Below are 12,193 nucleotides of genomic sequence, written 5' to 3'. Positions count from 1 at the left end.
GAACGGGACGAACGAGGGTGGAAACATCACCAAGGAACAACATTTATATCTGAATCGCTCTGAATCAACTGTAAAAAGTGAGAATAATAATGTATGTGTGCAGTGTGTGTATGTCTCTGTCTCTATCTCTGTGTGTAATTGTACAGCGGTTCCAACAAAACTACTGGATTTATGGTTATGAAACTTTACGTATTTATTCTTCCAGATAAAGGTCAAGGTAGTCCCATAACCATCTGGTCGTAGGGCAGAGAGATGTTAGAGATCTCAACTTTTCTGGGGCCAGCTTTATGAGGGCGGTGCTCATCTCCTCTCCCTCGCTGCCTTTGCCTTCCCCGGCCCTAAATAGGGTCAGGTACCCATTTCCAGCTGGGTGGACTGGAGAACGCACGAAAAATTCGGGTATTTGTATTTTCCCCGAGTGGGGGACGAACCACGACCTCCAGCGTGAGAAGCAAGCGCTCTAACCACTGCGCCACTCCAACTCTCTTGTAGATAATATTACCGCATACTTTTTTCGATAAATTTCTTTGATGACATCATATCCGTACGTTAAAAATAGTTGAAGCGGCACTGTAGCGACCGTATTTTTCAATCAAATGCATCGACATTGTTTTTTCAATCTCCGAATTGGTCCGGGCTTTGCGATGGGATATCATTTCAGTTTCGAAGCTTGAAAACTAATTCGTTATTTTGTTACTAAAACTTCTGTCCAAAAATGAAATAATAATAACAAACTAATGGTTTCATTGTACTTTTTTGATTGTTATTTCCTGAATCCAAAAAAGACATGGATATGACATTGTTATTAATTGTTCCTGAGTTGAAATTGTGCTCAAAAACGAAAAACGTTTAATGCAAACGTTGAGATATTAGCCAGGACAGTTAGGTCAGCGAACCTGTCTTGGTCGGCGGATTTCTGACAGCCAGGCAGAGTCTCGATAAAGACTGGTCTTATGTATTCTGTTTCATCTTTTTAGGCCAATAGATTGACTGAATATTTTAATATCAAGTCAAGTCAAGTCACTATGTATTTAAAAAAACCACCTTGGGTTACATGAATTCTAAAAATAAAAAAATTTGCAATAAACACGACAAAAAAGATATGTAATAATGAGACACAACACTTCAAATTAACCGGATTGATAGATTGACTGAATGTTTTAATATCGCTTGCGGTGGCTCATTTCTTATGATTGTGTGGTAACTGTTGCAGATGAAACTGTTGTAGAAAAACCGTTTCAAGTGCTGGAAGTCGTGCACGTGGAATCCGTGAAGCTCCTTGACACACCGCCTCCAAACAAAAGGTACGGCTTTTTTATGATATTTTTTTTTTTTCAATAAAACAAAAACGAAAAGACAGAAGCGCGAAAGTAACGAAGGAGGGAAAGAAATAAAGAACAAACAAAAACACAGACAAACTTACTGACATGGAAAAAGAAAGACAGACAGTCACAAAAAGGGAGAGAACGGCAGAAAATAGAGAATGGGCAAGTTGCCAAAGACGGTGGAAAAGTACATGGAAAAAGCAATCATAACAATTTTTCCATTTTCATTATTCTATCCATCGCTGGCAAAATTGGGTTTCTTTTTCTTAATGGAAAGCTAGCAGAAACAAGATTTGTGCCTGCCAGGCAGTGTCTGCGTTTTTAAACCCCGCTCACACATAGACGCCGCTTTTTCTACGATGGAAAAGTGTCCGAGAGCGTGGCCAATCGTGGGCCAAACGTGGCAGGATCTCCATGAGCGTGGTTTGGTCGGGGTGGGATCTGCTTGGTCGGGAAGCTGCACGCTCTCCCTGCGCTTATTTTGAACTGCACAAAACAAGCGCAGCCGGGTCGTGGCGCAGTGCAGTCGTTACGTAGCTGTTTTTTTAATTTGCCATGTGCTGGATTTTGACGGCGATATGCCCCGATTTGATAACTTGTTCAGATCGTAGTGATCGGCATGGTCTTCGTAAGGACGTAGAGCTATGTGACCGGGACCTTAGATGTAATCAGCCACATGCACTTCTGGTATAATGATCGAAGTCTTTCACATGTCACAGTGGTGACATTGGGTTGGACATGTATACCGTCTCCGAGTCTGTACATAAATTTGACCTGTGTCCGTCCCGACCCGGATTCGAACCCGTGAAGACGGGCGCTGTGGCGTGGTGGTAAGACGTCGGCCTCCTAATCGGGAGGCCGTGAGTTTGAATCCCGGTCGCTGCCGCCTGGTGGGTTAAGAGTGGAGATTTTTCCGATATCCCAGGTCAACTTATGTGCAGACCTGCTAGTGACTTAACCCCCTTCGTGTGTACACGCAAGCACAAGACCAAGTGCGCACGGAAAAGATCCTGTAATCCATGTCAGAGTTCGGTGGGTTATAGAAACACGAAAATACCCAGCATGCCTCCCCCGAAATCGGCGTATGCTGCCTGAATGGCGGGGTAAAAACGGCCATACACGTAAACATCCACTCGTGCTAAAAACATGAGTGAACGTGGGAGTCAAAGCCCAAGAACAAAGAAGAAGAAGAACCCGTGACGCAAGGCCAGTGCCGTACCGACCGGGCACAATCAAAGAAGAAGCAAAAAATCAGTGCACCAGGCCAAGAAAAATAAATATTGATGTTCCCGATTCTCCGACCGACCCTAGTATTTTCTCCCTACCCTGGAACTTTATTTGACCCTTCAATAAAATGCATTAAGTAAAAATGATGAAACTCGATTTTGCAGTCGGCGTTACAAGGAAAGTTGTTCTTCTCCAACATGTATGGAACATTGCTGGCGTTATTAAAACGCTTCATGCCCCTGTGTAACTTCTAAAAGTGCAAACTAAACTTTAATCTCTATACCGACCCTCATCTTTTTTTCTTTTTTTTTTCTTTTTTTTTAAAATTTGCCAAGCACATCATTGTGGGGTTTTTAATAAAAAAAATTCAAGCATCCGTCTACAACGTATCATCATTCATCCTTCAACATTTACACAATACTGAAATATCTCAACGCTAATTCATATCCTAACATCACATTTATATCAATAGGCCTACCATATCAAGTCAAGTCAAGTCAATATTTATTTTTAAAAACCCCTAGGGTTACATGAATAAAATAAATAACAAGTCGCGTAAGGCGAAAATACAATATTTAGTCAAGTAGCTGCCATTTTTCAGCAAGACCGTATACTCGTAGCATCGTCAGTCCACCGCTCATGGCAAAGGCAGTGAAATTGACAAGAAGAGCGGGGTAGTAGTTGCGCTAAGAAGGATAGCACGCTTTTCTGTACCTCTCTTTGTTTTAACTTTCTGAGCGTGTTTTTAATCCAAACATATCATATCTATATGTTTTTGGAATCAGGAACCGACAAGGAATAAGATGAAAGTGTTTTTAAATTGATTTGGACAATTTAATTTTGATAATAATTTTTATATATTTAATTTTCAGAGCTTGTTTTTAATCCGAATATAACATATTTATATGTTTTTGGAATCAGCAAATGATGGAGAATAAGATGAACGTAAATTTGGATCGTTTTATAAATTTTTATTTTTTTTTACAATTTTCCGATTTTTAATGACCAAAGTCATTAATTAATTTTTAAGCCACCAAGCTGAAATGCAATACTGAAGTCCGGGCTTTGTCGAAGATTACTTGACCAAATTTTCAACCAATTTGGTTGAAAAATGAGGGCGTGACAGTGCCGCCTCAACTTTCACGAAAAGCCGGATATGAAGTCATCAAAGACATTTATCAAAAAAATGAAAAAAACGTATGGGGATTTCATACCCAGGAACTCTCATGTCAAATTTCATAAAGATCGGTTCAGTAGTTTAGTCTGAATCGCTCTACACACACACACACACGCACACACGCACACACACCACGACCCTCGTTTCGATTCCCCCTCGATGTTAAAATATTTAGTCCAAACTTGACTAAATATAAAAATTGCAATAAACACGACAAAAAAGATATATGTAATAATGAGACACAACACTTCTAATTAACCGAAAATAAATCAAGCTTAATTCATAACAAAATAATTGTAATCATACATTTCTTTTTTTCTTCTTTTTTTACAGGAAAGTATATGTTTCTGTGTTTGTTTTTGTTTTAATAAGAAAAGAACAAAAGAAAAAAAAAGAAAAAAAACCACGTGATCAAATAATCAGAACTCTTTCAAAATACTCTTTATAAAATATATTAAATGCAATAACTTTCGTTTCTTTATCTATACTTACTGATACACATTTTTGAAATGAGCAAAATATGATTAATAATTTTGTTTATGGGGGTTTGCACTTCTGGAGAATAACCAAACAATACATCTTTTTCTGTTAATATAATATTTTCTCCCGTATTAACAAATATACATCTTCTAACATTTTCCCCAAACATTTTTATTTTGCTACATTTCCAAAAGAAGTGTTGAATATAATCCATTTCATTACAAAGACTACATAAACTATTTTATTTTAACTTCATTTTATGCAATAAAATATTTGTGGGATAAATATTATGTAAAATTTTCCATTGGAGTAACTTTAATCTTTCTTCGCTTGTACATGCACTTGCCAGGACCCAATACTTTTCGTCAATGCAAATGTTATATTTGTGGGACCAACATTTTACAGAGCAGGGTTCACTGGCTTTGGATTGCGTTAATATCGCACGAAATTTCTTCGGGGAAGGGTTATTTAGCATGCCCTGAAAACAGGTCGCAGGAGGCTCGTCCCCAGCGTCTTCTTTAACTGTGTTGTCTCGCAGTGCTCGCGCGCAGAGGGCCGTGTGCAAAGCGTTGTACTCAAACAGCCTTATGGCACTATATCCAACAATGGCACAAATATGTTCAAATGACACAATATTTTCGTCTATCCATACATCACGTACACAATTCACACCGGCTTCAATCCATTTATCAAAACACAACACATTCTTTCTAAAAATAATATCTGCATTATTCCACAAACATTGATCAAAAATACTTTCTTTTTGAACAGGAAATAAATATCTGTTCTCAATCCATATTTTTAAAACTTGTTGCCAAAATTTTTATTTAACTCTGGTCAGACCAATAAACTGTTTTGGTTTGGCAGTTGATTTAAAGCAACACAGCTGGCTTCCAAGAACCTCAAAATAATGTCTTGGAATCAATTGCCAATTTGCAAAATCTGTTTGTTGTAACCAACATAACAAAAAGGATGTCTGCATATCATGCATATTTATCATGTTAATGCTGCCTATTTCGATTTTATTACATACAACTGTTCGTTTCACCTTTTCAAAAGCTTTACTATTTGAGTACTTCCGTTTCCACAAAAATGTAAAAAGGATAGTATTTAATCTATCAAGCACTTTTGTCTGTGCAGAGAGTGCCTGCAAAACATATACAAACTGGGATATCAAAAAAGTTTTAATTATACACAATTTACCACTAATGCTTAAATTCCGTTTTGACCACATTCCAACAATTCTTTCAATTCTGTTAAACCGTACTGACCAATTCTCTTCAATGTCAGAGGCACCAATATCGTTTCTAAATATCATACCCAAAATTTTTTACTGGTTTTTCCATCTTATATTACAGTATTGCTCAAGACTGTTCTTCATGGATCCTAGCCACATTGCCTCTGTTTTATTTTCATTCAGATGTAAATTTGAAATACATGAAAACTGTTTTACTATTAACAGTACGTGTTGGAGATCGTGTTTATCTTTAAGGAACATTGTTACGTCGTCTGCATACATTGCCAATTTTAAACTATATTCCAAATTGGTTTTTGAATGAAATGACGGGAATTTTAAATCCTTTTATATTCGGGTCACTGCGTATCTTAATGGCTAAAAGTTCAAGGCCAAGGACAAAGGCCATCGGTGAAAAATTACATCCCTCACGAATTCCGGTTAATACGTCAAATTCCTCAGAGATCCATCCCATGTAATTGATGCAACTTGTGGTATTATTCGTTAACATTTTTACGGAATTCAAAAAGTTATCACTGAAACCAAATTTCTAAATGCCCAATACATATAATCTTTGGAAATTGAGTCAAAAGCACGTGAAAAGTCAAGGGCAAGTAAAATGCCTGGTTCATTTTTCTGATTCATAAAATCTGTTACGTCATCAATCAATCGAATAGCATCCCTTGATTTTCTCCCTTTAATAAAACCGACTTGATCTTCTGAAATAATATCAGTAATGACAGATGCGAGACGAATTGCTAAACACTTTGCAAATATTTTATAGTCAGTATTTGTCAGCGAAATTGGTCTCCAATTAATTAGGCTGTCCCGTGGTAATTTTTTTCCTTTGTGGAGTAAGGAAATAACTGCTCTTTTTTGTGTAGTCGACATCTCACCGACTTGAAAGAATGTTTGTAGAGAATTGAAAACCATCGTCTTTAGGCTCGGCCAAAAAAACTTCACAAAACTAGCTGTAAGCCCGTCCAAACCTGGCGATGATCCGTTCCTTAATAACTGTAATGCTCTGCCAATTTCGTCAATAGTAAATTCACGGTCGATGTCAACTTTCTGTTCGTATGTTAACTGTGGAATTTAATCCATCAACTTCACGTTCAGCTTTATTTTCGTCAAAATCAATATTTTTTCCAAATACATCGTGGTAAAATTTTGTTTGTTCTTTCATTATTTCTTCTTGTGATGTAATCATATTCCCGGAATCGTCGCGATATAACCTTGAACGGTTGAAAACGACGTTAAACACCAAATAAAGAAAGAATATTCCCGGAATCTTCCATTAATTTGTCCATTATCTTAACGTTTGCTCTTACCTTTTCAAGATTCAAGAAGTAGCGAGTGTTTTTCTCACCCTGTTCAATAAATCTGTCTCGAGATCTTACTTGTGCACTCTTTGCTTCTTGAATATTGAATATTTCAAGTTTGTGCTTTAAATTTTCTCTTTGTGTTAACAAATCCTGATTTTTTTTTATCAATTGACAATTTCTTATCTGTTTCGTTAAGTTGCTTTTGCAACATAGATTTATTATCAATGTTTTGCTTATGTTTATTTTTACTAAATCGTATATGCAGAATTCCCTTATCTGAATTTTACAGAAATCCGATTTGTCGTGGGGGTTGTCCTCAGAATGATCATTCATATATTGTTCCAAAAACACATTCATTTTGTCAAGAAACTCAGAATCACGCAAAAGGCTGTCATTAAATTTCCAATACCGACCCTCATGTTTGGCCTTGTTTTTAAATACAACTCTAGGACTGGGGGCAACAACCCAGGACACAACTGACACGTGATAGACAGCTAAATAAGAGGGAGAAATTGCATTTGCCATTCCCTTAGGGCGATTTGGGGCATCTTAAAAAGGCCTGAGAAACAAGGGGACGTAAGCGTTCCAAATGATGCTTACTCAATGTGCAACAAGAAAAGGGGAGAGTTACGCGGAACCACTCTCCTGGCACATGAGCGAATAACAAGCATAATGAAATCTTAAAAAGGAACCGGACATTTTTTGTCTCCCAAATTTTTACCAGAAGCTCTGGAATACAAGTCCCCGGGCACATTTTTATGTAATATTTAATATTTCCCTCAAGAAGTTTTCCCCTTGAAACAGAGGAGAAAGCCCTCTTTATCTGGTAGTTTTTTTTTTGTGTCGCATGAACGAATTGTGTCTTTGTAATCACGTTGAAAACGCCGAAGGGTTATTTATCTCTCTCTCTCTCTCTCTCTCTCTCTCTCTCTCTCTCTCTCTCTCTCTCTCTCTCTCTCTCTCTCTCTCTCTCTCTCTCTCTCTCTCTCTCTCTCTCTCTCTCTCTCTCTCTCTCTCTCTCTCTCTCTCTCTCTCTCTCTCTCTCTCTCTCTCTCTCTCTCTCTCTCTCTCTCCAATGTGTTTGGATAAAAAAAAGATGTTATTGTGCTAAACCTAACTGTGTTGTTTGTGTTATTTTGCCATTTTGGGGCATTATGAAATTGGAGTTGTGTGCTTCCTATCACAATTCACGGTGGCTTCACTAATATCAATGCGAAATAGCCAACAGCAAAGATAACTATAATATTGTTTTTCTATCAGGAGTTTTTTCTCCGACGATATTATGTAGAATACGAGAAAAGTATAAAATAATCGTTTTTTGTCAATATTTTAGCGTGTCCTACATTTTCACTTCCATCTATGGGTGTCCGTTAACGTACCTTTTAGCATTTTGCGTTGAAAAAATTCACGCAGGGACATCTTTTTAAAGTTCATTTTATTATATTTATTTTGCTTTCTTTTTTGTACTTTTGATATATCATTTGCCATTCACTATTTATTTGATTTTTTCAGCGAAAACAGCCTATGGCTGCCTTTGTCTCGACTTCGCTCCGTAATTCCGACGGGGGGATTGTGGGAGACAGAACACTTCCGGGCAGCGCTGTCGTTTCATCATCCAATGAAACACTCCCTCTTTGAGCATAACGAAACTTTATGTTTTTCCCTCCTCAATGATAGGTTAGAAACATCCGTCTGTGTGTGTGTGTGTGTTTGTCAATAAGGTTCTAAGAGAGAAATGTCTCCAAATAGTTTGGTTTTGTGTGTGTGTGTGTGTGTGTGTGTGTGTGTGTGTGTGTGTGTGTGTGTGTGTGTGTGTGTGTGTGTGTGTGTGTGTGTGTATGTGTGTGTGAGAGAGTTTGTGTATGTAATTATTATGTGTGTGCATGCCCTTTGGAAGAGACTTGGAGACGGCGAGGTGCGCGTTTCAAAAACATAAAGACAAAAACGAAATACAGGGTAAAGTGGAGAAAAAAAATCCAACCATATCATTAAAAGAAAATCCTGTCAAGTTTCTCTTGGTATAAAAAAAATGGGTCACATTCTGCTATTTTCGAGCTAGGTGATGTTTTCAACCTGTTCCTTCAAAAGGAAAAATATTTCATGTTTCCACTTGGTACCGTGTCAAATATAAATAGTAGTGTCGAGACTGTTAGGTGTTGGGATGGTCAAATAATTTATTCAAATTTCTTCTGAGCGAAACACATTGCATGTTTGTTTTACATTTGGAGTTTACCACGTTAGAAAACCTGTAGTGTAGCCGAAAAGGGCCACACAAAAATGAACGTTCTTTTGAATATGTTTTTAAACTCTGTTTCAATGAATAGTCTTAAATACAAGTGGAGTCAACCACAGCGCCAGTGCTGTTAGTGTCGCCAATAAGAGCCATGAGTATACAAACATTTATGTTATTTTGTTATTTCCTACTCTTTTTCAAGGAATATTCTGAATTGTTTGTGGAGTACACCACAGCACCAGTGCTGGTACGTAGTAGTCTCCAACAACAGCCATTAGCATACCAGGGCTCCCCACGGACCACCCTCCAAGAGGGTCCCGGGACCCCCATCTTCAATTTTTAGAGGGTCCATGAACCCCCGCTGCAGACTTTTAGAGGGTCCCAAGGGTCCAAAAGCCTAAAAGTCCCGGTGTACTTGTAAAACATTGTGGTCACGCATAGTGTACTATACTGTGTACATAGCTGACGATTACAGTCTGAAAAAGTATCTACGTTACGCACGATAAAAGAAAATTAAGTGCGTCCCAGGACCCGCTCTTTAAAAGTTTAGTGCGTCCCGGGACCCCCTCCATACATTTCTAGTACGTGTTTTTAGCTTCTAGTGCGTATAGGACGCAGTGACGCGCACTTTGGGGAGCCCTGCGTACACATATTTATTTGTTTAATTGTCCTACTCTTTTTCCAGGAATAGTCTGGAACATGAGTGGAGTCACTCCCAGTGCCAGGTACTATTTTCTGGCATCAACATGACAACCTGCGTCTGTTCTCTCCCAGTGCACGTAACTGTCTTTGTCAGACCTCGCATGGACATAAACCTGGTGAGAATTAAGGAAATAATAAATCACTTTTCTATAGCGCAAGTCCCACGCGCTTTACAATTCAAATGCAAGAAACACAAAAACTACACACACAAAATGGGACCTAAACTAACATGGCAATACGACGAATCACAGTCAACTCTCTCTCTCTCTCTCTCTCTCTCTCTCTCTCTCTCTCTCTCTCTCTCTCTCTCTCTCTCTCTCTCTCTCTCTCTCTCTCTCTCTCTCTCTCTCTCTCTTCATGCCTCATCTTCATCATCATCATCGTCATCATCGTCATCTTTATCATCACGTGCTGAAGTTATCTGACCTCCTTTTGTTGGTAAACTTTTTAACTTTTTAATTTTTCAATTTTACCATTGTGCGTCCCAAGGACAGATTGTAAGAAAAGGCGTAGCCTTAAATCTTAATCCTTGTTAAATAAAGTTCAATTCAATTCAATTCAATTCAATTCTCTCTCTCTCTGATCATTTTGAGATCACCTTGCTTGTTTGTTTGTATGTTTTTGTTTGTGGGTTTGTTTGTTGTTTCGCATTTGAAAGAAAGGCCAACCTTTAACATAATCATTAAATCATCTGAGACAAACATCGTCGATGTTTCTCATAGAATATTTCTGCTGGAAATTGTCAATTTTAACACTGCACTAAACCGGTCGCCATACTCTATGTCGTTGCGAGTTCCGTGTTAGGACGGTCTACATTTGATGAAAGAAGCTAGTGCATTGGTGTGTGACCTTGTGTTTGCAGAACAAGCGAAGGGGTTCATCGGACTCACCTATACTGTTGATGGGCTGCATCATTGCCTTGTGTGGCATGACAGCGACACTGCTGGCTTATCTGCTTGCGTTCAGGTGAGTCTCAGGGCCGGAGGAGGTAAGTACGAGGGGTGGGGGGGTTAAAGATGGGGGTCCAGGGGGCGAAGCCCCTTTGTGGGGGTCCAGGGTGGCTGAACGTTGTTTGATGTTTTTGGAGGGAAAGGAAGCCTCTCCTTGAACGAAAAAGGTAAATTCGACAGCAAGCTGTATAGGCAATGACACATAGGCAACGGAATGCAATGCAAGGAATGTTCCCTTTTTCATGATTTTTTTTGGAGGGGGTGAGAGGTGCGCTCACTCCTCGGATTTCATGATGATCCAGATGCAACCCCTCCCTCCCCCCCCCCCCCCCCCAAAAAAAAAGCGTTTGGGAGGTACATGCTTAAGCCAGGGGGGTTGCGCAACCCCTGTACCCCCCCCCCCCCCCCCCTAGTCCGCCCCGGCGGTCTTAAGGGCAGAATATACCTGCGCAGTTTCAGCGGCACAGACGACGCACTGCATATCATTGATGCTGCGATAGGGATTATGAAGAGTACTTGGCCTGTTTTCCTTTCACGCAACGTGTAGCGGGCTGGGATAATCTGCAGTGCGTCGGCGGTCCTGCTGAAGTTACATAGGTGAGCGCCAGGCCTTACGGTACTCTGGACTGGAGAGTTTGTGGTGGTGGTGGTGTCAGTGCCTGTGGTGGTGGGAGTGTGTGTGTGTGTGTGTGTGTGTGTGTGTGTGTGTGTGTGTGTGTGTGTGTGTGTGTGTGTGTGTGTGTGTGTGTGTGTGTGTGTGTGTGTCTGTGTGTGTGTGTGTGTGTGTGTGTGTGTGTGTGTGTATGTGTATGTATGTGTGTATGTGTGTGCGTGTGTGTGTCTTTTTTTCTGCCTGCCTCTCTGCCTTTCTGTCTTTCTGTCTGTCTTTATTTTTATTTTTTATTTGTTTTAATAAAATTTGCCATGCACATCATTGTGGGGCTTTTAATCCATAAATATGTATTCCTCAATACATACAATTTTCCATTCATACATGTTCATTTACAGTTTGCAAAAATTTACAATTTGGAAAAAATCAACTTTCTTTACTTTTTGTTCTCTCCACAATACTCACCAACAAATATACAATCTTTAGACAATAGTGTGGTGTCGGTAACAATACCAACTTCCAACTTCTGAACGTAAGGTATAAAAACACTTTGTTTAGCATTCCGATGGGCAAAACATGAACGTTATAAGGACATTAATGTTGTCGCTCATACGGGCCAAACTACCATAAGCATAATTATGCACATCTTCAACCCATTATTACGTATTTACTGTTTGTTAAGGTTTTTTATGTGTGTGTTTTTGTTGTTTTTGTCTGTCTGTCTTTATGTTTGAATGTGATGGTTGTAGTGTGTCTATGGTTGGCGCTTTCTATCATAACTAACATTAGGACCTAGGTCCTAATTGAATGACCTCCTAGCACCCAAACACTGGCATCTGATTGGTCTTTGTAGCTCCTAGGTGCTAAAACCTGGCATGTGATTGGTCATTATCATACCTGGCACGTGTATTTAGCTCCTAGGTGCTAGAACCT

The sequence above is a fragment of the Littorina saxatilis genome, linkage group LG5 (assembly GCF_037325665.1).
Source record: "Littorina saxatilis isolate snail1 linkage group LG5, US_GU_Lsax_2.0, whole genome shotgun sequence".
Classification (NCBI taxonomy): domain Eukaryota; kingdom Metazoa; phylum Mollusca; class Gastropoda; order Littorinimorpha; family Littorinidae; genus Littorina; species Littorina saxatilis.
This window is presented reverse-complemented; position numbering follows the sequence as displayed.